Raw genomic sequence first — 27,197 nt, 5'->3', positions numbered from 1 at the left:
TCAGAGGTTAAGAGCTCTGGCTGCTCTTCCAGAGGGCCTGAGTTCAATTCCCAGCAACCACATGGTGGCTCACAACCATCTGTAATGAGGTCTGGTGCCCTCTTCTGACCTGCAGGCATACACACAGATGTATGTATGTATTGTATACATAATAAATAAATAAATATTTTTTAAAAACAGATCATTACTTCCAACATATAATGGCACAGGATATACATCATCATTCCAAAAGAGGAAATACTAGACCAAAGCAAGACCAAAACCAGCTGGGAAAACTCCAAACTCTTCATTTCCATGTCTGATGTCAAAGTGCTCTTCAGATCTCCAACACCTTTCAGGTTTGCTAATTGCAACACACTTCTTTCACTTGGGTGGTTCCACTCCCTGTTAGCAGCTCTCCTCAGCAAGTATCCTATGGCTCTGGCATCTCCAACATCTTGGGTTTGCCAAGGCAATCCAGGTTTCACGTTGACAGCTTCAAGCAACGACCTCTATAGGGACATTCAGGGACACCCTTGACACATACCTACCTGGTTTCACTTGCTTTCCTTAGTCACAAGGGAGATTCCATAACCCCTTTCTTCTGTCCTAAAAGCCAGAACAATGTGCTGAAGCTGCCAAGTTCTGCTGCATATTGGGGCTGGACCATGGCTCCCTCGTTCAATTACATCTTCACCAGCTTTCTGTTTTCAGTGGCTTCCTTCACTACTTAGGCTTGGCTGTCTTGGAACTTGCTCTGTAGACCAGGCTGGCCTTAAATTTAGAGATCCACTTGCCTCTGTCTCCAGAGTGCTAGGATTAAAGGTGTGCGCCACCACACCTGGCTCGAAATTGTTCTTTCATTCCTTTTCCTAAGTTGGAAGCTTAGCTGAATGGGATCTTGCCCTGAGGTTACCGCTCCCTTTATTCCATTTCTTAATCTGTTTATCTCCTTGAACACAGAACTTAGTTCCATCCCACTTCCTGGTGCCCCTTTTCTTCTCAAATTGTTCTACATCTTGTATTTTTTTCTTGCTCAGCTTGCTCCCTTTCATTTTAAAACTGTGTAAGAGTGAATACTAATAATCACATGGCAGTGTCTATACTAGGCTACTTTGGGAATTCATCTGTCAACAGAATTAATCCAATTCATTTTAGCCTAGGGCAGGCTCTACAAGAAAAGGCAAAAAGTATCCACATTCTTCACCAAACTATCACAAGAACAATCTTTAGGGAACATACTAATTTTTTTTTCCTCTGAAACTTCTTTGTTTTTACATTAAATATAAACTAATTGGCCTAGTAGCTCAGGCTTCTTATTAGCTCTTATAACTTATATTAGCCCATAATTCTTGTTTATGTTAGCCATGTGGCTTGGTACCTTTTTCAGCAAGGCAGTCACATCTGCTTCCTCTGCAGCTGGGTCATGACTCTCCTCTGAAACTTCTTAAGCCAATCCCCCACACTTCAAATCACCCTTAGCACTACTGTCTTCCATGTACCTACTAGTATGGCCCATTAAGCAATGCTTCCTAACCTAAAGTCCCAAAGTCCACATTCCTCCAAACAAAAGCATGTTCAGGCTGATCATAGCAATACCACACTCCTGGTACCAACTTCTGTCTTAGTTTGAGCCTCATTGCTGTAAAGAAACACCATGGCCACTGAAACTTTTTCCTTCCTTCCTTCCTTCCTTCCTTCCTTCCTTCCTTCCTTCCTTCCTTCCTTCCTTCCTTCCTTCGCCTTGAAGTTCTCGCTATACTTTCTTGGTTAGAGTAACACCAAGATATTTTATATTGTTTGTGGATATTGTGAAGGATTTTATATCTCTAATTTCCCTAATTTCTTTCTCAGCCCATTTATTGTTTGTATATAGAAGGGGTACAGATTTTTTAAGTTAATTTTGTACCAGTTACTTTGCTGAAAGATAGTTTATCAGCTGTAGAATTTTAGGGTTGCTTCTGTATACTCTCATATCAACTGCAAATAAGGATGCTTTGACTTCTTCCTTTCCAATTTGTATACCCTTATCTTCTTTAGTTGCCTTATTGCTCTCACTAAATCTTTAAATATTATATTGAGTAGATAGGGAGAGAGTGGACAGTAGATAGGGAGAGATAGAGAGAGAGAGTGATACAGTGTTATGTACCTGATTTTCATAGAATTGCTTTAAGATTCTCTCCATTTAATTTGATATTGGGTATTGGCTTGCTATATATTGCCGTTGTTATGTTTAGGTATGTTCCTTGTATCTTAATCTCTCCACGACTTTTATCATGTAGGGGTGTTGGATTTTGTCAAAGCTTCTTTCAGCACCTAATGACATATGATCATGTGGGTCTTTTTCTTTCAGGTTGTTTTTACAGTGGATTACATTGACAGATTTTTATATGTTGAACCATCCCTGCATCTCTGGGATGAAGCCAAATTGGTCATGGTGGATGATTTTTCTGATCTGTTGTTAGATACAGTTTGCAAATATTTTATTATTTTGCATCTATGTTCATGAAGGAAATTGGTCTGTAATTCTCTTTTTTTTTGTTGAGTCTTTGTGTGGTTTGGGTATCAGGGTAACTGTGGCCTCATAAAATGAATTTGGCAATATTATTCCTACTGTTTCTATTTTGAGAAATAATTTGAGAAAGATTGGTATTAGCTCTTCTTTGAAGGTCTGGTTGAATTCCATGCTAAAACCTTATGGCACTGAGGTTTTGTTTTTGTTTTTTTTGTTTTTTTTTTTTTTTTAGAGACTTTTAATAACTGCTTCTCTTTCCTTAAGGGTTATAGGTCTATTGAAATTGTTTATTTGATCTTGATTCAACTTTGGTAAGTGGTATTTATCGAGAAAATTGTTCACTTCTTGTACATTTTCCAGTTTTGTGGAATACAGGTTTTTGAAGTATGACCAGTAATTATTTGGATTTTCTTGGTGCTTGTTGTTATATCCCCCTTTTCATTTCTGATTTTGTTAATTTGGATATTCTCTCTCTGCCTTTTAGTTAGTTTGGATAGGGATTTGTCTATCTTGTTGATTTCCTCAAAGAACCTACTCTTTGTTTCATTGATTCCTTGTATTCTCTTTGCTTCTATTTTATTGGTTTCAGCCCTCAGTTTGGTTAGTCCCTGCCTTCTACTCCGTTTAGGTATGTCTTTTTGTTCTAGAGCTTTTAGGTGTGCTGTTAGGTCGCTAGCATGAGACCTCTATAATTTCTTTATGAAGACAATGCTTTGAACTTTCCTTTTAGCACTGCTTTCATTGTGTCCCATAAGTTTGGGTGAGTTGTACATACATTTTCACTGAATTCTAGGAAGTCTTTAATTTCTTGATTTATTTCTTTGTTGTCTGCCAGGGGCCAACCCTGCCAGATGAAGGTTCCAGTGAGGAGGTAGGGAGTGGGCAAGGGGAGAAGTGAGTCAGGCCACAGTGGTGACAGGAAGCAAGCAGTGGGAGTTCTCCTTTATTCGTGCAGAGTTCACTCCGCAGGGATAGAGTCTTATTGTTCCAAGGTATAGATCACACAGTCTTGTTTCCAGACATGTGTTTAGCCTTTTCTCTTGCACATCTGGGATCATGAGCGTAGTCGTCCTGATAAACGTGACAGAGCCCAGTTATCTTTACAGCCATTTCTCTTGACTTTAGTCATGATCGATAAACAGAGTTATCTTTTATAATTATTTTTACTTATCAAACCCATAGCCCAGTTTTTAAGAATCTAGAGGCATATGACAGCCTGTTCTCAGGCTGTAGCTCTTGTGGCTTCAAGGATGCTAAACAGAAAGAAAATCTCCAAGCCATCCTGGGCAAAATGCCACGTCCTGAGCAGTGTATTATTAACTCCTAATGGTCACAGTGCCCAAAAAAATCCTCATGGCAATGCTGCTGCAGTTATTGTTCAAATTCTGGCACAACACAATGTTCACATTTTACATCTTTATAGAATTTATTCATATGTCTAATCCTGGCATTCTTTTGTTCCTTGGTCGTAAGACACCACATTGGCTTTGCATGAACTAGCTTTTCTAAAAAAGGGAGGTCCTCACACCTCATTTTTTATCATCTTTCCATGCCATTCTTTGTTCATCAATATCAGTTCCTGTGTAGGGCAGAGGTAACTTCAGCTAATATAGCTTTGTTGCTGTCTATGCCACATAATTGCCTGAGTGTATAGTGGGAAATGACTTGAAGTCTGATCTATGGCCAGCTCCTCTAGCCCACTAACTCTTACTGACCTTGCTAAGTGTACTTTGATTTGATTATCTTGTCCCTGAATAAATACAGAGGCAGATGTTTTTAAGAATATCTCAAAGCCTCATAAAAAGACCTCTGTCTTCATTATGTGTGTCACAACCTCTAAGACATGTGATAATTGTCTTTCTGTGTCTGAGTTACCTCACCCAAAATAATGTTTTCTAGCTCCTGTGTGGCTGACAGGTGTGGCTAGCTTTGCACTCTTATCTTCTGATGGTCAAGCAAGCTTTATTTGTTAGGTCATAAACAAAATATCACCACAAGTACCTGTGTGACCTCTCGGGGTCTGAGTGCTTGCTTGGTCTCTGGGGTTTCTAGTAAGGCCGGGCCTCGAGTAAAGCAGAAGTTTTCTGCCAGAGTTGTGGGCTGGGGAGGGTGTAAAATCGGAGGCTGCTAGGCTAGCTTTAGGGACTGTGAGCTGTCAGTGGGCAGCTTCTTACCTTAGGTCCCCAGAACCGATCCGCCTCAGGGAAAGCAGAAGTCATCTGTCAAAGTTGTGGACTGCAGTATGGAGTGGGGGTTAGGTTTGGGGGGGGGGGCAGGTGCAGTCAGGGGCTGTTGGGAGGGCGTTGAGGAGTGTTAACAGGTGGCAGGCGGAGTCTTACCTTGGGTCCCCAGAACCAGCCTGGCTCTGGTAAAGCAGTGGATTTGTGGACCAGAGTGTGAAGGCAGGGGAGGAGGTGTGGTTGAAGTTATTTTGCAGACTTTAAGGAGTATTAGCAGGCAGGACCAAGGCAACTCTTACAAAGGAAAACTTAATGGAGGCTGGTTTACAGTTTCAGATGTTTAGTCATTACTGTTATAGTAGTGCGCATGACAGTGTGCAGGCAGGCGTGGTGCTGGAGAAGGAACTGAGAGTTCTACATTTCTGATCCACAGCCAGCAGAAAGAGACTGCGTGCCACACTGGGCATAGCTTGAGCATATCAGACCTCAAAGCCCACCACAAACAAGGCTACATTGCCTAATAGTGCAACTCTCTATGAGCCAAACATTCAAACTCATGAGTCTTTGGGTGCCATTCCTAGTCAAACCATTGCAATATTCCAGAAAAATAGAAGAGACAGATAAGGTGCAGAGAGAAATGTTCTTTCAATGTACCTGGTCAGAGTCATTGGATACACGGGCCACATGGAAGCGCGCCTCAGCCCAGTCTCACCTTAGACCAAAAGACAAAGAGTCGGCACCTAAATGTAGAACACGAGACTTTCAGAGCATATAAATGAGATCTTTATGGCTTGTCCTCAGACACCAAATGCACAATCTAAAAAAAAAAAAAAAAACTGATGATTAGCTTTGTAAAAATAAAAACTTATGATGTGCAGAAGACAGCACTGATAGAATGATTAAAAGCCGTAATCCAGGAGTCAGCATTGTAAACCATACAAAGACTCTGCAAGGAGAGTTTCATAAAGGACTCCTAAACCCTAGAGCGAAAAGTCAGCCCAGTTTAAAAATGAGCCAAAAGCTTGAGCAAGCATTTCACCAAAGAAAATAGAAGACGGCAAATCAGCACATGCAAAGATGTTCGCGTAATTAGCTGTTAGGGAAATGCAAATTCAAACCGTGGTGAAATACCCCTGCACTTCTTAGAGTGACCTAGATGAGAACACTGAGATTACCAGGACCTGGAAAGGGTATGGAGCAACCGGGATTCTCCCAAGCTCGGACAGCAGTGGAAGATGGTGCAATCCTTTGGAGAACAGTGTTGGAGTTTCTTGCAAAGTCAAATGACCACGTGACTGAGCAGTATGATTACTGGGCACCAACTCGGACAAAGGAAAGTTCCATTCACACCAAAAACAGTGCATAGTACTTAAAACAGTCTGCCCATGCTCAACATTCTAGAACAAGACTGATAAAGCCTACTATATCTAGGCCAAGGAATACTACTCCTCAAGAAACATCAACAGGTCTCAAAGGCCTCTGCTGCTTTCAAGAAAGTGATTGTCAAACTCTGTGTTGTGGGGTCCCATGTAAGTAGCATTCCCACTAACACAGCCATAGGGTGGAGGGGTCAAACTCCATGCTGTGGGGTTCCGTGTAAGAGGCATTCTCACCAACACAGCTGTAGGGTGGAGGGGTCAAACTCTGTGCTGTGGGGTCCCATGTAAGTGACATTCTCTCCAACACAGCCATAGGGTGAAGGGAAGGTGGTGGCTGCCAGCACAGAGAAGTGGGTTAACCGTGACTGGAAAGAAATAACAGCGATGTACTTCTGGTGCTGACAGGTGGGCTCTGTATTCCCATTGTAGCCAGTATGTACTTATGTAGTAGTTTTCTACTACAAAATTTATCTTAAAATTTAATTTTGAGATAAAGGAATGTTGAATGCTGTCATCTCCCAACAGCCAAGAATATAGTGATAGACTTATATCTTTTGTTCTATGTGTGTGACTGTTTTTGTTTCTTTTCTGTTGCCCTGATAAACCTTTCCAAGGCGATGGAGAGGATTTTATTTGGGTTATAGTTCCAGCAGGAGGAGTCTGTCGTGACGGGGTGGCACAACACTGAACAGCAGGCATGGGGGCAGGATCAGGAAGCCAAGTCATGCCTCAGCCATAGCCGCCAAGCAGAAAGCACACTGCAAGTAGGCAAGGCTTTCAGCTCCAGCCTTTCCAGCAGTGCCCTAATTCCCCAGGAAGGCCGCACTGCCCACACCTCCCCAAACAGGGCCATCAGCTGGGCCAGTTGTTCACACAGACACACAGGAATAAAATGTTTAAAGTTAAGTTTTTGCCTCCTGTATCGCTTAATATTTTGTATTTATTGACACTAAATACCTCAGCATATGGCTGTTTAGGAATAAAAGAAGCTGAAATCCTCCATAATTAAGATGTTAAGATACACTAGAAGGAGCATGGACTTCGTTGCAGGCAGACCTGGTTTCAAAACCCAGTTCTGCTAGTTTTTCCTCGACTTTCCTTGGTAATCTCTCCACCACTGAGGAAGGGTCTCACGGAACAGAGAGAAGTACCGTCAGATCCAAGAGGTGGGTCCTAATGTCACTAACTCCCAGGACCGTCGTGGCAAGTGTGGACAGAGTTGTGACTATCTGGCTCCGTGCTCCTATGTATAGGCCTAAAGGGTGTGCGGAATTCTTGGTGAACCCAAAGTTATTACTAATCTACCATTCATGGAGATGATATTTAAATGGCCCGAGATGAAATGTTTGTTTTAAATGATCATACATATGTGATTAAGACAAAAGGTAGGTGTGACTGGACGGTGTTCAAGATTCTGTCTAACTCACACACGACTGAATTCCAACTAACGCCCACACAAAACAAGCTTTTACATCTCTAGCCTAGCCTGAGAGCTCCGTAGATCTTTTAAAAGATTAGCTTTTAAGACTTACTCAGAAGCCAGTGTTTGTAAAATGTCCCCCTCAGGGGCAGGCAGGGGGAATAAAGCTTTTAGTCTTCTAAACCTGGAAAATATCTTCTTTGTGGGTACAGCACACATTGCTGTCGTTCACATTCTCAATCGAGTCTCTGCACTGTGATCAACTTTATTCTGAAAAGGCTCCAGGTTTCGTGGCTATGATAAAATATGTGACATTCAATGGTTGTGAAAATTTACTCTTTTCAAGTTTACAATCCCTTCCTGCAGGTGCAAATTCTGTCTTTGACTGTTGCTCAGAAGTGTGGATTATACAATGGAATCGTGAAATTAACCTGAAAATTGCGATGCACAGCGTTCCAGGGCAAAAGAATTCAAGGTTTAAGTGTACAGCAAATATTGCAGCTCATGACCTCCGTCTGGATTTTGTTACTTTCTAAATGTGAATTCTCTTCACCAAGGCGACCTTCCTCTACCCGCGCTTCAGCCTTCTGAAGCCAACTCTCAGATCCCTCCATTTTCCAGTGAGCCCCCCCTTCCCTCCCAGGGCTCCACCAGCGGCTCAAGCTTTCCCTGAGTTCCAACAGCTGCGACGTGTCTAAACTGCATTGTCTTGAAAGCATTGGCTCTAGGAAGAATGAGAAAGGAGCCAAATGATGAAAACAAAACATTTCACAGGGTTCCTATGGATACGCCCTGCCACCAGGAAGCTCACGCTGAATGGGGTTGAGTCACTCAGCCGCTGACGGCCTCTCCTGCTGGCCACCTCCTTTGAGCGCTTCAGAAGAATCACCGAATCTGTTGCCTGCAATCACACCACTAAAGGTGTGCCTTTTTGCCTACAAAATCCATTCCTAAGTAGGTTATAGTGTTTGAAGTGATTTATTACAATCTGTAGAGATAAAATATGAATATTGAACAAGGGTTGTGCAAACCAAAGTGAGAAATGGTTTGCTTTATGTAGGGGAGTAATCAAGAAATAATGAGTGCATTCCAATCAGGGTGAAGCCTGGGAGCAGTTGGAAAAGCCTTCCTTTATTGCAGGTAAAACCTGGTGGAGCCAGGCTTGGTGATAACGAGGTGGTACCGCATTCTTTTGCCTCTGATCTTAGGGACCACCACGTGTCACTGTGACTCTCCTCTTCGAGAATTTGGGTTTTAGTTTTCATATATCTGGTTCGAGTCAGGGCGCAGGTGTAAACAGTGCTGGATACCCCTGAGTTCCTGGTGGCAGTGAGCCCATAGGGAGTATGATGCCACGTCATTTAAAGATTTGAAAGGAAATGCTTTAAATTTCCATCCTGGGTGATTTCCCTGTAGTTGGCCTTTTCTATTAGCTCTTCCTGTATAATTTTTAAATGAATTTTCGCCTATGACACATATGGGAAGCATATGCCCTACTTTGTAATTGGCTGCTCAGTTTTGGACATGAAGCAGAGACACAAGCGGTGTGACACACACGGGTCTCGTACTGTCACATGTAAACATGGCTTCCATGTTCTTCAGTCCCCCAGGATGTAGCTCTATGTGTGTTTTCTCTCACGAGTTTCTTGATTTCGGGTTTTATTTTATTTCTTTTTCAATCAATTCTCAGTCTAATTGTAATTTATTCTGACATGAAACAGTAGTTCTTATCCAAATGGGTTAGGGTTACACGAAGAACAAAATCGTGTCTAGAATAATTGAGAATCTCTGGGGTAGTTTATGACCTCTGTAGTTCTTAGAATTTTACAGGTGGTTGTAAAACCAGAGGGAAGGACCGCTCTGTGGAGTCAGGAAGAGTCCGGAAGAGTCTAACCTTTCCTCAAATTGGTCCGGTTCACCTTGCAAACATACCAACGTGAAAACAGTAGCGATAGCATGCATGGGGGATGGGTATAAACTCACCGTTGACTTCCCAAACACCCTGGGCAATACAGGCATCCAATTACAGAGATTTTAAACTTTGGAAAGATAGATGCATCTCGGAATCAGTGAACCCTGGGTCCTTTTCTTATGAACACAGACTACGGCTTTTCCGGTATATCCAGGGATGAAAATTTGAACACTAGCTTGCTCTACATCATGCCAAGAATGAAGTTCTGAATGTTAGAACAGATTAGAGGGAAGGACTAGGTGTGCTAATTTGCTCAGAGACTTATTTGGTCCATGGGACTGAGGCTGTTCTACTGAACCAGCTTGAGAAGTCCTGGAGGCAAGGGACCCTGGGAATCTGTGCAGTGGTGTGCTCCCGCCAAAGCCAGCGCAACGTCTTGCAACAGGTGACAGTTCCTCTGCCAAAGGCTTCGACTACATGGGTGACTTAGGCCTGGAACCTCCCCAGAGCATGCAGGGAGGGGAAGGGGACATTTCGTGTTAACGTTTGTGTCTGTATCGGAGCAGACAAGCAATCTAACTTAGTCGGATCTCAGGTTGGAAACAGAGTCTTAAAGATTATCTGAAACAGTTGCCTTCTGCTGATAAGGTCTCAAGGTGCCAGAGGTAAATAGTTTGCTGGCAACCCAGTCTGTCTAAAATACCTCTCTACTTGTTTATATTCCTGTCATTCAGGGTCAGAGGTGCTGAGGATGACGTCATTGTAATAAGTGTACTAAATTTAACTGTGTGCTTATTTGTACATATTTGTTTTATGTTTATTGTGGGGAAATTAAAAAAGAAAGAGCAGCGACATCCTCCTCATTTACAGAATTCAGGGAAGTGGTTAAACACGTCATCTAACATAATTCTCTCATCTTCAAAAGGAAATCAATTCAAATACTCGAAGCAGTTTACCGGCTGCCGCATGGCTAAGTGGTGGACTCGGGAGGGCATCTCACGCCTCGTTGTGAACCTTATTCGTTGCTTCATTCCATCCCCTTATCTCCAGTGGAACAAACTTCAGGTGAAACATGGGTGCTGCCTGGAAGACAGCTAGTCTCAGACACGACAGTTTCCTAGAACACTAGTGGGCCTTTGGAGCAGGAGGGCAGCCGCGGCTTGGCGGGAATCCTGCCTGGTACCGCTAGGCTTCACTGGTGTGGAGAAGGAAGGACAGGCAGGTGTATTTCTTGTCTCTGTATTGCTGAGTTTGGCATACATCCTCTTTATCAGCAACTAAAGTGTCATTCATCCATTTAAATAGGCTTTCCTCAGAGTATTCAGAGGGAAATTCTCACTTTACACTTTGCTATATATTTAAGTTGTATACCTATCCGTCTTATACTTGTGATTTTTGTTTGTTTTGTTTTGTTTTTATTTTCAAGACAGGGTTTCTCTGTCAAAAATCTTGAACTGGCTTGTCCTAGAATTCATTTTGTAGACCAAGCTGGCCTCGATCTCACAGAGAACTGCTTGCCTCTGTCTCCCGAGTGCTGGGATTAAAGGCATGCACCACCACAACCCTGCTCCATTTTATTCTTAATCTAGCTGATTAAGAATTAATCAATTTGACACAAGCTAGAGTCATCAGAGAGGAAGGAGCCTCAGAGGAAATGCCTCCATGAGATCCAGCTGTAAAGCATTTTCTCAATTAGTGACCAATAGGGGAGGACACTACCTACCATGGCCTGGACCTTCCCTGGTCGAGCTGAGCTGGTGGTCCTGGGTTCTAGCAGCACCCTCCATGGCCTCTGCATCAGCTCCTGCTTCTGGGTTCCTGCCCTGTTTGAGTTCCTGTCTTGACTTCCTTTGGTGATGAACAGCAATGCTGAAGTGTAAGCCAAATAAACTGCATTTCTTCTTCAAATTGCTTTTCGGTCACGGTGTTTTGTTGCGGCAACAGAAACTCTAAGACACTAAGCAAGTCTCATTAGCCTGCATTGCTTATCCCTCTGCAAACATGAACCTCATGTCCCTCAAAGGTTGTTGACGTTGGGTTCAACAAGGCATGATATTAGTGAGAGGTAGAAAATGCTCCCCCAGACACTGTACATAGCTTTGGTATGGCACTCTCTTGCTATACAGTTCTCTCCACACACACACAAAAAAAAAGTTTTAAATGAAATTGTAAAACTCAAAAGTTTTCTTTGCATTTTCAAAACCATGAAAGACTAAATTATAGTTAAACTTAAAATATAGTAATGAAGATTCCATTGTTCTGTGCGAGACAAATGGGGCAGAGCGCAGAGCTAAGACTGACTGCTGCTCACGTCATCAGTTGCTTTACAGCAAAACTGCGAAGAGGATTAAATGGGGGAAAGTTTCCTGCAGCAAACGCCATTCATTGGATGACGGGGCAAAGGGGAAAGTAACAAACTGTGACCCCGAGCTCACCCCACAGTCACAAAGTTCATAGGAGAGGAGTAATAGGCATGGGACACAAGTGTTAAGGCTGCAAAGCTCCTCAGAGAAAAAGTTACGACAGAGACACACAGGAAGCCTCACGCGGGCAGCGGACATTGCATGCACGGAAGAATCTTAACTGGGCTGGATAAATAAGTTGGACACATAAATTAGGAAAAAACTCACAGCGCAATTTGCAGAAGAGGTCAAAAATCTTGAACGGGCACTTCACGGAAAACAAGAAAACGAGACACTGGAAGGACACGAAGCTGAGGAAGGGGGGAGCTGGAGAGGGAAATCGGACACAGGAGGATGAAAATATTTGTATACATTATGAAATTTTCAAATAAATAAAAATTATTTTAAACTTTTTATTAAAGAAACCGAGAGATGGGAGTTTTCAAATGGCAAAAGTATAAATTAACCAAAAATCCCATAGGTTGCTGTTTGGAACGTAGAAAGTCAGACAGTTTAGGAAAGTTATTGGCACTTTCTTATAAAAGAATTGAGTATGCACTGCTCTTAGACCTAGCAATTCTACTCCTATGTCCTTATAGAACTGCTATGGGAAGAAAACAGACATCCACAGAAACATTTGCTGGAGCAAATGTTCATAGTTGATTTATTCCCAATAGTCAAAACCTGGGAACAAACCAAGTGTCCACACAGAGGAGAAGGAATAAGCAAATTGTAGTGACATAAAAATAATACCAACATTAAAGAGGAGTGGGTGAGCAGCAACGCAGTCATGTCACAAGATCGTGTGGCGCAGGAAGCTTCTATTCTCAAGTGAAGGAACATTCTGTGGTCACGTGAAGCTTTAGAACCAGTAAAGCTAAGCCATAACAAAAGGAACGTGGGCAGTGAGATCGGATTAGACAGAAACACATGGGAGCTCTCTGGTGTGCTAGAAACAGCATTTATTGGGTAATAGAAACCAACACTGTGGTCACGCGGATCTATACACGTATCAAAATCCATTGAATTGTATATTTATAACCTATGCACTCTGCTAAGACGATAGTGGAGACTATTGAAAGGCTGTTGTAGCTGCAGATTTGAAAGCAGCTAGCAAATGAAGTTGTCCGATGTAAGCAAGGGAGCTGCAGAACAGAAACATCAGACTGCAGTGGAATGCGGCTGTGTGGATTTCACAAGGCAGAGAGAAGCTGGAAGGTGCTCTCCCGGCTGCTAGGATAGCGGGGGCTCAACCACTGTAGAAGTCCGAGGTCCCACTGAGTGGCGATGGTTTGAAAGGACTAAGGATAGAGTGAGGCAGGCAGAAGAAAATAAACTGAAACAACATGAAGTCGAAAGTTGATTGCATTCTAAATTTAAAAGGCAGGGCACAGGGATTAAGGGAAAAAGCCCAAGTCTATTTCTTAAAAGCAGAAATGTGAAAGGGGACAGGCACGGGGGGGGGGGGCATCCCATGTTGCACCAGTGGCAGAACTGTGTAGAACAATAAGAAGAATGATTTATGCTAGACTTTTAGAAAGAGTTTAGTGACTGGACATGCTCTTGTCTGCTGAAGGTTAGTCACAATAGCCTTGTGCCCGCTGAAGCACCAGAAAGGGCTCTTGACAGTGATGCTTGATCTTACTGTACCTTTTAAAGTTGACATAGCACATGGCGCAACGCTAGGCTCGCAGAGCTTCAGACAACATCCAGTTGTCGCGGTGAGTTTCTGCTCTGTCCTCCTCCACTGCAGAGGTGGAGATTAGAAGCAGAGAGAAAGGAAACGGTGAAAGAGAAGCATGGAGTCAAATAACGTTTAGATAAATGTCAAAGGAGCTCTGCCCAAAGCTGCCGGGAAGGCGGCAGAGTGACGGCAGGCTTCAGGTACGCAGGCGGGGCTTATAGGGAAGTAAAACTATCAAAATGATGACGAGTAGGCGGGGAAGTGGACGAGGCCCACCCTGGAAGGACTGACATTCTGGAAAAGCACGTGGGCGTGGCCTGAGCACCGCACAGGTCTGGGTAGGCTGGGGTGGGGCAAATCTTCCGCAAGGCCAGAGAAGGGCTGGAGTTGGCGGCTCCAAACACTGGCTGGCAAGCCGAAGAGCGGACGACCATAGCGTGTTGAACGTCAGATTAAGGAACGGTTTTACCCACAAATGCTTTGGGAGGAAGGGGATGGGAAAGCTTTGTACTGAAATGGCCAGCCTCAGATTCAGCTTTTAGTTGCTGAGGTTAAGTCCATGCCAGAAGCAGCTCAGAAGGTATGCCAGTGCACCCTGGCGGTGTAACGGACCAGGAGTGGGCAAAGATGACAAAGAACTCCCAAGATTTTGGTTTAGTTAGGAGCGACAAGCTGGAAGCTTATTTCTTTCTGTTGTTGTTTCAAATGGCAGTGGCTAAAAGAACTAGAACGTCTCTGTTGCAGGGTACGTGGGTTCAGAGTCCAAATCCACACTGCAGTTCTCAGTGGAGCTGGTTCTCAACGGAGACGTCCCCTGGTATGCTCAGTTGCTGGTGGCACTGAGTTCCTCGCAGTCCTAAGACTAAGGACACTAAGTTCTTGCTGAGTCTCTGGCCATCAGCCACAGGCTGCTCTGTCTTCAGACCTTGCCATGGGACCCTCCCAAAGGCTCTCGCAGAACACAGTGCAATACTTCAGAGCCTGCAGGGGCATCTGTGATCTTTGGGTCTTCTTTAAACACTTCACCTATTTCTATTAGGCCTACTCAGGTTCCTCACCCTTTTGATTAACTCAAGGTCAACCAAGGTCAACTCAAGGACTCTACCTGTGCAAAACCCATCTTTGCCACATAGCATAGCATCATCAACCCGAGGGCCATGTGGGGCACTGTGTCACCCGAGAAGGGCACTGTGTTTGGTGACTTTCTCCCGAGCACGTGTGAGCCTTGGGACACATCCCACGTCATTACAGATACTGAAGAATCATTTTCCTTGGCTGAGGACCTAACGCAGGGTTCTTGCCTAGCATGTGCGAGGCCCGGGTCCAGTCCCAAGTCTGCAAGAAACAGAGGCGCGTCTCTCTGTTTACCAAGCCTGCCCGTTTGAATATAAGCCGGATCCTAAAGCAGAAATTCCTCCTAGCTGCAGGCCCAACACAGATTCCCATGTTGTGTTTACTCTTATGTGCGTTCTTGTGTTATGTGTAAACAAAAACGCTTTGAAATAATATTAACCAGTTCCCATTATATATTTGCTTCTCTTTGGTAAGATAAGTTCCCTGGGGAAAGTGTGTTAATACCACTTTTATTTTTGCTTGCTTTTATCAGTCATATGTCTTTATTTTACTTTCTGGGCTCCCTGGATTCAGGAAACTAACACATCCTTTCTTGGGTTTTGGGCTCTGAGAAGTACCTTCATAATGACACATTATTATGTAACTCTCCAGACCATGACCTCATACAGTAAATGGAGGTCGGTGTGATGTCTGCTACAACACAGTTGACGTCCATGGGCAGTATCGCAACTTGCTTTGACAGCCTGTGGGTTGGCGTTTTTTACAGAGAGAGCCTGTGTTCCGGCTGCGGAGTTGCTCCACAAAGTTGAAAACAGTTGCTAGCTGAGTGTAGGCACTGCCTGCGGCCTCCCGGAGTTTCCTTCAGCTGCAAGAACAACACTGAACAATGTGGTGGATGGCTTCATTAGCAGCCTGTCTGAAGAGCAGTTTCACACCTGGAGAGATAAAAATACTCTCCAGAGCTCGTTTGGGTCTACCTGTGACTACCGCAGACCAGCTGCAGAACACATGGGGTGGGGGGTGGCGAGGGGGGTACAGCACAAACAACCCTTTTCTGAACCGTCTGCCCTTGTGTTCAGGGGGGATATGCATCTGAAGAGGCCTGGGATATGTACCCCAGCACCGTTTTGCTGTTGGCAGTTAGTTCCCCTCACTTTGCTATGGAAAAACAACTGAGCTCTCTCTCCCAATCTCAGAATATAATACACACGGGTTATTAAATTAGATCAGTATTTACTTATTAAACATCAACTTTAAGGATTTAAAAATCCTTCCTTCTTAAAGGCCCAAACTTTACATGGGATGTAAAATTCAAAGGTTTACAAACAAGTGTGTTCTGCTGTGTTGCTGGATGAGCTTCAGTTGTGAGGGAAAGCAGTCTTTGAAGTCTATCAGCCCTTACATGTTCTCAAGATCTTGAGGATCAGGCCCTTCATTTGCATTTTCGTATTTTCTTTGGCTCAGAATAGATTTGATTAAAAAACAAAATTTGGCAGGAGATTAATCCATAATAGGATTTTATTGCCTCTGTTATTTAAAAAACAACAATGTTGCGCTTTGAGGTGTGATTAGCTCAAAGGTACAGCAGCTGCTTCCCAGATACGTCTCACTTCGCTTTCCTCTGTACCCGCCCACTGGCGTCCACGTTTGCGCTGTGTGTGGAAGTGCGTGCTTTTATCTGCACCATTTTCCCCTGCCAGCGTGTGACAAGCCGGTCTTTGTAGTTACTGTGTGTGTGGTACAATGTATGGCGGGAACCGGTCTGCCCGTCTAAAAGTGCGCACAACAGAGGTGAGAACTGCGAGAAGGGTACAGTTGGGGTTGAGTTGCCCGCCCTGTCTCAGGAAGGGATTCCTGAACTTGACTTGAATGGCTCATTTTTTTCCCACATGACATTTGACTAATATTCTCTGAACACAGCTGAGAGTTGAACAAGGCTCATGACGGAACGTACGTTTGACTCTGACATATATGGTCTGAGGCAGATGTGCACTTCAAAGACAACGAGGGTAAGCACACAGAGTGGGTGTGGAGAAGCTGTTCGGTTCTTGTCTGTGTCTGGGAGTACCACAGACTCTCTACACGGCTTCATCCTTTACCTTTACTGCACGTGTGTGTGCCTGTGTATCTGTGCTTCCGCAGTTCACTCGGTAGGCATGTGCATAATGCACAAGCACGATGAAGGACAGCCACAGAGCATCCAAGTTTATGTCTAGTTCATGCATCTCTAAGTCAAGTTGTTTACCTTCATGGAATGACCCGCTGGCCTTTTACAAATCCAGAATGAGTTCCACGCACAGCTCCTGATGTAATTCTGGACAGCCCTATGTCTGTGGGATTTATTTTTTTGCCACTGTGTCAGTAGACTAGGAGTTGTTTAATGGGTCTTTGGTCAATGAATGCTGGACTTTCTCATGGACACCTAAAAGCAGTTTTCAAAGGTGTACATTGGAGGTGGGGGGTGCTGCTGGTCCCAGACAATGTGTGTACTCCGCTTGAGCCAAGTGATTCCAATTTTTTCCTACAGTGGTTCTACTGAATCACACCGTAACTGGTAGTTCAGAGAGACTTTTGTTCCTTTGAAATGACACTTCATATCTTTCCATAGAGAAAGGACAAAGGCCTCGCAGCAGAGACTGTTGCATCTTCTCCCTTGTTCTCAGTGCCCTGTGGGGCTGTCACTTCTGCTCACACATGTCAGCGGGTGATGCTTGTCCTGTGATGCTGTCCACCTAGCTTGCTGGTACATGTGTGTGTGTGTGTGTGTGTGTGTGTGTGGGCGTCTTCCTCCCCCAGTAGATTAAACATGGTGAGGACAGGGAGGTAAGTGTGGTTGTTGGGGCCTACCCAGTGCCTCGCTTCTGGCAACATCATCTTGGCCTCTCTTGAACATACCTTGTATCGCTTCTTCAATCCATGCAGCTGCCTGCTCCCTGCCCCCACATTGTGTGGCGTCTCTGCCCTGGTTCTATCTGGGTACCAGTTGGTCGGGTGTGGCGAAGGCTATGCCAGAGCCTCACACTGAGATAGCTTGGGGGTTCTGTGGGAACTGCATGGCAGCTGCATGGACCCAAGTTAACCCACATGAGACACAACACAAAAGGAAGGACACCAAGAGGAGGAAGGGACCTGTTTCTGGACTCAGCTGTGTCAGGTGCAGCTAAATCTCCACGGCTTTTCACCCACATAAGCTAGTGAAACTCGCTGTCCCAACTTCCATTTCTGACTAACTTAAGAAGTTTCTGCTATTCACCCATGCCAAGATGAAGAAAAGAACGCGTGTCCCATGAATGCTTGCTTCAATCTGTATATGAATTATCCCAATGATACATAGAAAGTTTCAGTGTTAGCCTCTGATTATCTTTACTATATGACAGAGAAATAAGCAAGAACTTTGAAAACTTCCTCAGAAGAAAATAGTGTTTTCATTCGGCATGTTACGAATATTAAGCCCACACTCTCAACTCTGGTACTTGTCGTTGTTAAAGAACATCATTAAGAAGTGGTCCCTAATTTGACTGGTTTGTTGTATTATCTACTGAAAAGATAACACAGTCACAGTTGGGAAAACCCCTCAAGGTCCTAAAATGAATCACACATTCTAGTGCCATGTACAGTTCATAGAGAGTTTGTGTGTGTGTGTGTATGGTGTCCTAGGAAAATTCTGAACTAAGATGTCCACATACAAGTGAAATAACCAAAAGGGAAGGCTGGAATACGTCCCAGTTTTCAGGATCAAAACCATATGTGTGTGTGTGTGTGTGTGTGCGCGTGTGTGTGTGTAGGAATACCCCCCCTTGAAAAATACCAGGTTAGGAGCGAGGAGCTAAGAATGGGCCTTTGTCCACAGGTCTGGAGGCTGAAGACCCATGAACACCAAGGCATCCCCGCTGCTCCAGGAGGTCCCTGTGCATGCCCCACGTAAGCTTCCTTCAAAAGGAGCAGGTGTGCCTCATTCGCCATGGTGAGAAAGGAAAGCTCATCCAGAGGAGGCAAATGACCGCCTCACTATGTGGTTCCTGGGGATAGACCAGTCCTTGCACGGGACCTACAAGCTAAGTTAGCTTTCAGGTTAAAGCCTCAGGGGCATAGGGAAGGCTGCTGAGAGGAACTATCGTGTGGCTAGGTAACGATTCCTGACACTCAATTTAAGATAAACTAATAAATCAGTGGATGGAGGCACAAGGGATCCAAAAGATATTCCTAGCAAAATTAATTGATTTTTGTAGACCTGGATGGATCCTGGAGAATACAAAAGGAAGAAAATGCAGCCACGTCCAATTGACATTAGAGTATAGATATTGGGGAGTAAAAATAGACTGGAAAAATCCGCATGATTTCTAGGCTGAAGTGCCAAATACTGTCCACGGATGCATTTTGTGTATTCCTTATTTCACTTTTGCGTCCTGACGTAACTTCTCCTTGGATCACAGTTTAGGGCTTTAGTGCTGTTTCACGCGGCTGTTTTCTTTCTTTGCACACACACATTTGGTGCACAGCCTACTAATACAAGAATCTTGATACTGTTCCCATCTGGGCTATCAAAAGGCAACAGTGGGCAGCATCTCCATGGTGGCACTAAGCTCCATGTCTTAGTATTCCGGAAGAGAACTGTGGGAGGCCACTCGTCCCTTAGCACCTACCCAGAGTGAGGCCTGAGCCTGGAAGGACAGCACCTACCCAGAGTGAGGCCTGAGCCTGGAAGGATGCAAGCCTGTTGGCTAGTTCTGCTCACCTCTAAGTCCCAAGCAAAAATGGCACTTCTCACTCTGTGTGACAAAGAAAGGATTACACACTGGAATGGCACCGATGAGCAGACATTTTCTTAGTGGTCACACTTGAGAAACACAGAGAGTTTTTCAATCATTTAAAGGTAATTCTATCTGAGAAGACCGAAATAATCCAGTTTGGGCCAGACCTTCCTGAAAGGCGAGACCATTACAACAATGGACTTTTCCCTTTAGAAACCCAAATCCACTACCAGAAATACTGAAAAGATGGGGCACCCCCTCCCCTCCCCACCGCACCTCTGTTTGTGACTTCCAAGGCCTGCTGGAAACCCCAGTTTTTTGTCAGTCTTGAGAAACACCCGCAGATGCAAAGCTGTCTGGCAGGCAGGCTCCAGTCCGTCCCTCCTCAGCAATGGCTCCTGCCCCCGGAGTGGGGAAGGGGGATCCCCTGAAAACCCAGCTCAGTGCTGAATGGTTGGATTTTGATTTTATCTGCTGCAAAGAATCTGTCAGCTAACCTTGCAGTTTCAGAAAGGAACACCCACAAGCCAGGGCGACAGGGAGTCAGACCACTAGGGGGATGGTTACACCGTGCTGGGCTGGAAGAGTGACTGTTGACTTTTAAAAATGACTGCAGTTTGACAATTTTAAAATAGTCATTAGTCAACTTTAAGGACACCTGGACTGAGAATTCAGCCTTTTTCATGCTAACTCCTGTCTCACCCAAAGCCACCAAATGCCTGTAAACACCCCTTTCTTGTTTTAATTGCAAAAGGATTAATGGGCACTTTGAAGTAAAGGCAGCTTCCACTACCTGCTTCTAGCAGCTTCCAAGCAGGTGCAACCCAGAAGCCAGGCCCTGCCCTGACTGTGTAGCTCATGGCGTATTTACAGAATACACTGGTTATTCCATCTTGAGTTTGCCCGCGTAGCTATTTAAATTCTCCTCGACCGACTCAAAACCCAACAAGAAATCAGCCAAGGGTGGCTCTGCCCCGATGATCACAAAGGGATGGAGATCACATGGGATTTAGGAGACAGAAAGGAAGAACCTTTTCTGTTGTTGTTGACAAAGAGGCAAATTAGATTTAAAACGGGGTGGCTATGAAGTGTGTGTGTGTGTGTGAGAGGGTTGCTTAGACAAAATGCCAGTAGTTTTTAGAGCGGTTTCTCCAACAGATAAGCGATCTTGCTTGGGCTGTGTTCATAATCAGTTTCAAATCCTGGACCTGGTAGCTTTAGAGAGGCTCCTTGGAGGATGCGGGGGGGGGGGGGAGGTAATGTATCTGGAACAGAGAAGAGAAGGAACTGGGTGGACATCCAAGAGCCTCACAATTGTTTCAGCCATTAGACATCTATATTTAATTTGTGCTTCATAACCCAGGACACTCTTATTTGGGTCCAAGCAAATAAATAAATAAATAAAAAGGATGGGAAAAGAAAGAAAAAAGAAAATTAAATAAGTATAATAGAAGAATAAGGCGGGGCCAGTGGTTCTGGGAAAGAAGGGCAATAAAGAGGATCTTTGTAACTACGGATAGTGGAATAGGCTTTCCCCCTCCCCACCAAGCAGAATGTCAAATTCTGTCCCCCTTTTTCCCCTCTTAAAGCATGCTAAAAGGAAAATTCTTCACAGAATCTTAAAGAACTTTTTTTTAAACACAACAGCTGCAAAAATCTATTTTCTAAACAAAGATTTATACATATTTATATGAGCTTAATCCAGATTTTTTTTTAATAAATCATCCTCAGAACTGCAGAGGTAAACTATATGTAAATACCTCAAGTAATAGGCTTGTAGTGCAAATCACATCATTTTATCTTCAATTTTGCATTCGTTTTTCTGGCTTAAAGGTGCATCGGAGATATGCATTTTAGCATATTCAGAACGCGGGGCGTGAAATTAAATGTTTGACAGAGTGAGAAAAATATACAGACTTTGGAGATGCCTTAAAAATAGTAATTTATGTAGATCTAGAGGAGTGAAATCATTTGCAATGGAGTGACCCTCTCTCCAGGAATTTTGTGCTCAGTGTTCTTCCCTAATCTCCCGCTGTATCTTCATTTTTCATTGAACTAGCCAGTTTTCTGCGGCGCCGTCTTGTAGATAAGGAGAGTGCTGAAGAAGAAGAAAGGACGCTCGGTGGGTCCGTTTCCATTGCACTTTTACCCAAGGCAATGGGCAGAATTTAACGGATTCCTTCCAACATATGTTTTTGCCAGATAAGTAAACAGTGTGTGTCGGAAATGAAAAAGCATTTGCAATTTAATGACATTACAGCTCTCAGCTTAGGCTGGCGTGCTGCGAGGCAAAAAGCAGAAAAAGAGAGGAGAGCAGAAAGAGAAAGAGAACAAAGTTCATCTTCGCTTTTGTGCATTTTTATCAAGGAGAATATTACTTCTTTCCCCTCTTGTTCTCTCTTTCTTTTCTCGTCTTTTGGCTTTTTTGTCTCCCTCATTTACATCTCCCCCCACTCCTGCCTCTCTGTCCTCTGTTCAGTTTTCCCTTTCCTTTCACTACCACGGACTCATTTTCTTTCTCTCTCCATTGTGCGTCCTTATTCATCTACTCGGGCCATTCAGTTTTGCCTTATGAGAAGCTGTTTATCCCACAATGTATCTTTTTTCTGTGTGGGGCTGTCACTGCTATAGCTCACAGTCAACAGGATTGTTGGAGGGATTAGAACGTTTCATTTCAAAGCACTACAAATCTGCTCTCTTACCCCTGTCCCTGCTCCCAGCTCTGCTGACACTTGTCATTTCAGTGCACACCCATCGTAGCCTTTAGTTTCACACCTGGACACTGAAGCACCCTGATGTCTAACCACTGATCTTCACTGTCTTTGCCTTGTATGCCGAGGCCTCAAAGCTCTCAAACCTTCTCCTTAAAACCAGAGAGCCTTTCTCTCACTCCTAGCTGGGTTCAGACTGGTTCAGGAAACCACCCCAAGGGTCAGAACCGTGTTTTCCTGGACAGGGCAGGGTGAGCTGCATTCAGTGTTTACCAACATGCAGCTACTGCGTGTGACGCCCCTCTTCCTGTCGGACATCATGTCAGTGACTACTGGAATCTGTGCTGGAGTTTGTCATGATGCACTTGAATGTGTGTGTGTGTGTGGGGGGGTATATGATCCAGGCAACACGATAACTGTGGTCAGCTGCGGACTTAAAGCCATGGAAGTCTACATGGACAGGCACACAGAAAGATTATCTTCCAGCATGGTTTGAACTTACATCCCAGAAGCAAGAGTTGACTGGAAAATCCAATATTTTTCTTCATTAGCATCCATAGCATTTTTATTTCTAGGGTTTATCTTGGCTGCCGTATTTTTACAGGTAGAAATAAGATTCCCCTTTTGAGGCAGACTAGCTGGACTACCAGTCAGCTCCATTAGGAATGAGGAACATCTCCGAGGCTCCTTTGCTGCCTAGAGTTGGTCTGTCAATCTGAGCATTTCCTAAAGAGACAACTTCTAACATGAAGATTAGGGCACATCGTCGTCTTTTTATTTTCATGAGGCAAGTTAACGCGTTTCCAGCATTGTTATCATGAACCCTTGACGCTCAGCCCTCTAGATTTTTAACATAAATCTCATTCCAAGAATACACTTGAAAGTTACTTGTTCAGTCCTAAGGTTAACCTGCAGGTTACACGTAATTGAAAGGACCATAATCACATTGCAACCCCTGCCGCAGAAGGGCTTTTAAAAGATGCTTAAATAACACCCTCTTCTCTAAAGACATGCACATGTGTTTACCATAAAATTAGATCTTCCCCATCTTCCAGACCCAGCCCTTGGTAAGTAGAAAGAAAATCTATTTGGACATAAGGTTGTAAAGTAGCTGGAGGTGGTAATTTAATCAAGCAAGGATATATTTCAATGTTTCTCTGGTCTTCTGGGCATTAGCACTTTAAATTCATTATGTCGGCTTGACAGATATTTGCAGCCTTAAGGATGGAGAAATGAAATCCTAGAAGTACAGCCTGCTAGAGGATATCTATTGAACTTAAGAGATTAAAATGGTATAACCATTGCAACAAAATGGAACACATCGCATTTCTCATTTGTTCCCCACTAAGCACGCGCATTTTGCAGATGTAAAATACAGTCTTTTCTAATTATAAAACCTGGCTCGAGAACCGGGGCTTCCTAACGTGTATTACTGATGAAGTGGATATTAGAGAGGAAATGTTGGCTTCATATAGAGTCTGAAGATGAAGAAGTCTTCCATTTGGGATTTTCTGTATCAATCGTTGATTAAGGAAAATGGTTCAGTAGTTACATGCACCCTGCCATAAGAGGCAAGCACCATGCCTGTGTTTCCTGCGGCAGGCAAGTAACCAAATGGCCAAATTACAAAAGCAGGTCTTAACATACCTGGGACGTTAAAGCTGCTGTATCATTATGCCAATTTAGCAATGTTAATGATCTGTACTATTAATTCATCATCCTGAAAAATAGGGAAGAGTCGCCATAATTAACGATATTAAGCCACAATTAAGAAGCCATCCAAGCCGTTGTAAAGATCCTAGCGTTGATAAGGGCGTTTGTTGTATTACACGCCTCTGACCAGGTACATTTTGTATAGAATACTGTTACAAACAACTCCCCAGTCTGAATTCAGATATGTCAAAAGAGCAGCCACCCACGGAGGCAGTGGCACCGGCTAGACGCCTTATCATCCCTTTCCATCGCTGGCTGCGGCTTCGCACTTTCTTACAGCAAGGACCAGCTTTGAAAAAGGTACAACCTTTTAGCATATCTGCTCTAATTCCTCACGGAAAAGCAAAATCGGGCTGTCTAGTGAAATTCACATGTGTCAGACAGAACCTCCCGTCCCCTGAGATTAGGGTCATCTTTGAAAGCCACATATCAAACGGCACAAAATGAACATTTGATGTTGTAAAAACGGAGATCCTACACCGTCTAAGTCCAAGCCTACGTCGCCTATCACCAGATGTCTGATAAGTTCCTCATTCTCCTCCCTCCCTATCTGAAGTCTCTATTGTGGAGGGGAGTCTTTGGGTTACTAACAGTACCAGGAGAGGTAAATGAGGTGTATAAGAGCAGGGCCACAGCCAAGGTGACAACCCTTTTAACTTTCCATGCCAAAGTACCCCCTTTGTCTTTGTCAGGAGAGACCTGCTGGCTATAAGGGACTGGCTCAGTGCATGGTGTTTGCCGTGCAAGCACACACTGGCCACTGGTCAAACACCCTAGCTGAAAGAGCAAGCTCCAGGTTCAGTGGGAGAGCCTGTTTTGAAACATAAGACAGAGAAGTGACTAAGGGAGACAGATATACAGATGTCAACTCCTGGCCACCACGTGGGCTGGTATGTAAGAGCACACCTGTGTGTATGTGTGCCAAACACACACACACACACACAAAACGACAACCTCCTCTTCCACTAAGGAGTTACATGAGCCCTGTGTAAGGAGTTAACATGCTCCTTATATCCTTGCTGTTGAGGGTCCTACATTCTTTCTCCAGACATGTTTTATGTGCAGTTATTCAGATGCCCAGACACCCCGGTAGTGTGTCTGTAATCAATAACCCTCACCACTGTGGAGATCTGAGTGATGGCAGAAGCTAAGGCACAAGCAGACACTCACAGCTGACACTCGTTTGTGACAGTGGAGACACCACATCCTGCCTTATCCTGAACATGGTGTTAGAGACGGACATTCGCAGGGATTCACAATGAACTCCTCTATATACTCATGTGGTTCTTTCTCTCTTCTTTTCTTCTTTTTCTATGAACCCCGAAGGCCCATTGCAAACTGAAGCAGTGCCCAGTAACAGCGATGCTCAGCATTTGATCACAAACCTACACAACGAAGAAGCTGCAGCGAATCCCTTCCTCCCACACGGCATGCCTTCCCATCCTTATAGTGCGTCTCTAGGGAGGAGCACCCGCACACTCCACACTCCAGGCCCTGTAGCGGGCAGTGCGCTGGAAAGGCCCAGACAACAGTGAGAATGCACTCTCAGAGCTGGGGAGCTGCTCTTGTCCACCTGAGTGACAGGAGACTGTTCACCCCAACCTTCCAGCTCAGTGGGGATCTAATCACAGAGAATTATCCAAAGAACCAAATCAGTCTTTTGGCTAAGAGCAAAGGAAGAAGAATCAGCTTCTCCAGGGGAATGCTGGGAGCGTCATGACTGCTACTGACTCCTGCAGGGAACGTCTGCAGCTGACCAGATTCTCTAGGCTCCTTCCCGGCCACAGGACGTAATAAAAGCTGAGGGTCTCTCTCAGAAAAATAGAGTCAAGCTGCAAAGAAGAATCTCAAAAGAGAAAAGCCGTGAAGAGTCCGAGAAAACGCAGAGACCAGCCAAGCTGCCTGGAAGGGCTTAGACCGGAGTCACTTGGAAGGACACTCTATAACCTGTGGAGAGCCAGCAGTCTGTGCAGGTGTTTCAGGTCCCCAGCTTTGTAAGCTGTCACCTGTGCTGGGGTGTGATTTGGTGCCGCAGCTTACCTGGTCTGTAAGCTGACCAGTGGGGCTGTTTTACTCTCTGATCTTCAGGCAAGCTTTATTCATTAAAATACAAAAGAAATATCACTACATTTCCCCTTTTTGTCTAAACTTCCTGTTGCCTGCAAGCCAAGATGCAGGACACTTGGCTGCTTCTCCAGCATTATATTTGCCGGCACACCGCCATATCCCACCATGATGTTAATGGGCACCACCTCTGAAAAAGTAAGTCATCTCAATTAAATCTTTTCATTTCTAAGAGTTATGGTGGCCGTGGAGTCTCTTCACAGCAATAGAAGCCCTAAGACAGAAGTTGGTGCCAGGGACTGCAGTATTGCTGTGATAGGCCTGACCATGCTTTTGTTCGGAAGAATGTGGACTTTGGGGGTCTGGGTTAGGAAAGCAGTGGAATGCTCTAAGCACTGCTTGATGAGTTATACCAGTAGGAGCATGGAAGACAGTGGTGCTGAGGGTGATGTGAATTGTGGGGGGCTGGCTCAAGAGGTTTCAGAGGAGAAGAATTTTAGTATGTTGCCCATAGAATGATCTGGAGATATCTTGGTGAAGAAAGTGGCTGTTTTTTGCTCTTGTCCAAAGAGTCTTCCTGAGACTAAAGGGAAGAGTTTTGATTAATTTTGTTGGTAGAGGAAATCTCAAAAGAGCCTAGTGGTTTTACTCTGTAATATGGTTATTACTAGTGACCCTTATATAGATTTATAATGAAAAAGGAGCAAGATTTGTACAGGGGAGAAACAGAGCACTGAAAATGGAATGAGCTAAGTCCTCTGTTTAAGGCGATAAACAGATTAAGAAATGGGATAAAGGGAGTGGTGACTTCAAGGCAAGATCCCACACTGCTAAGTTTCCAACTTGTGGAAAGGAGTTAAAGAAAAAAATTAGAGTCGGATATGGGGGTGCAAGGCTTTAATCCCAGCATTGGGAAGGCAGAGGCTGCAGATCTCTGAGTTTAAGGTCAATTTGTTCCACAGAGCAAGTTCAAGGACAGCCAAACCAGGCAGTAAAGGTAACCATCAATAGCAGAAAGCTGGCAAAGATGTAACTGAATGGGAGAGTCATGTTCCAGTCCCAGGAAGCAGTAGAATGCAGCAGCTTTGGCCACGTGGTTGTGGCTTTAAGGGCAGAAGAAAGGGGCTGTGGAATTCGCTCCAGAGACAAAGGAAAGCAGCTGAGACGAGGCATGTGTCAGGGGGTGTCCCTGAATGGAGGTTCAGAGAGGCCATTGTGTGAAGTTGTAAAGATGAAGCCTGGATTGCCTTGGAGACCCCAAGATGTTGGACAGTCATGGGATATGTGCCAAGGAGAACTGATAACAGGAAGTGGAACCAGCCCAAGAGAAAGAAGCTGATAGGAGTGGAGCTCTGAAGAGCATTTAACATTTGACATGGAGATGCAGAGTCTGGAGTTCGCCTAGCTGGTCTT

At 44.3% G+C, this 27,197-nt stretch overlaps 1 protein-coding gene across 2 annotated transcripts in view; it reads left to right on the top strand.

Annotated features, from left to right (window-relative positions):
* Window positions 1-25,113, top strand: part of Gpr180 (G protein-coupled receptor 180) — a 59,046-nt gene extending 33,933 nt beyond the window's left edge. Inside the window, exon 10 of one of the 2 annotated variants that reach the window (XR_009058121.1) lies at window positions 25,047-25,113. The gene's annotated coding sequence lies outside the window, so the exon portion shown is untranslated. Of the gene's footprint in view, window positions 1-7,839; window positions 8,067-25,046 lie in introns of those variants that run through there. The other variant, XR_009058120.1, reaches the window with a different exon arrangement.
* The last annotated feature ends 2,084 nt before the right edge of the window (window positions 25,114-27,197 follow it).

The sequence above is a fragment of the Chionomys nivalis genome, chromosome 12 (assembly GCF_950005125.1).
Source record: "Chionomys nivalis chromosome 12, mChiNiv1.1, whole genome shotgun sequence".
Lineage (NCBI taxonomy): Eukaryota > Metazoa > Chordata > Mammalia > Rodentia > Cricetidae > Chionomys > Chionomys nivalis.
Note: the sequence above shows the minus strand (reverse complement) of the source record. Positions and strands in the feature narration are given on the sequence as shown.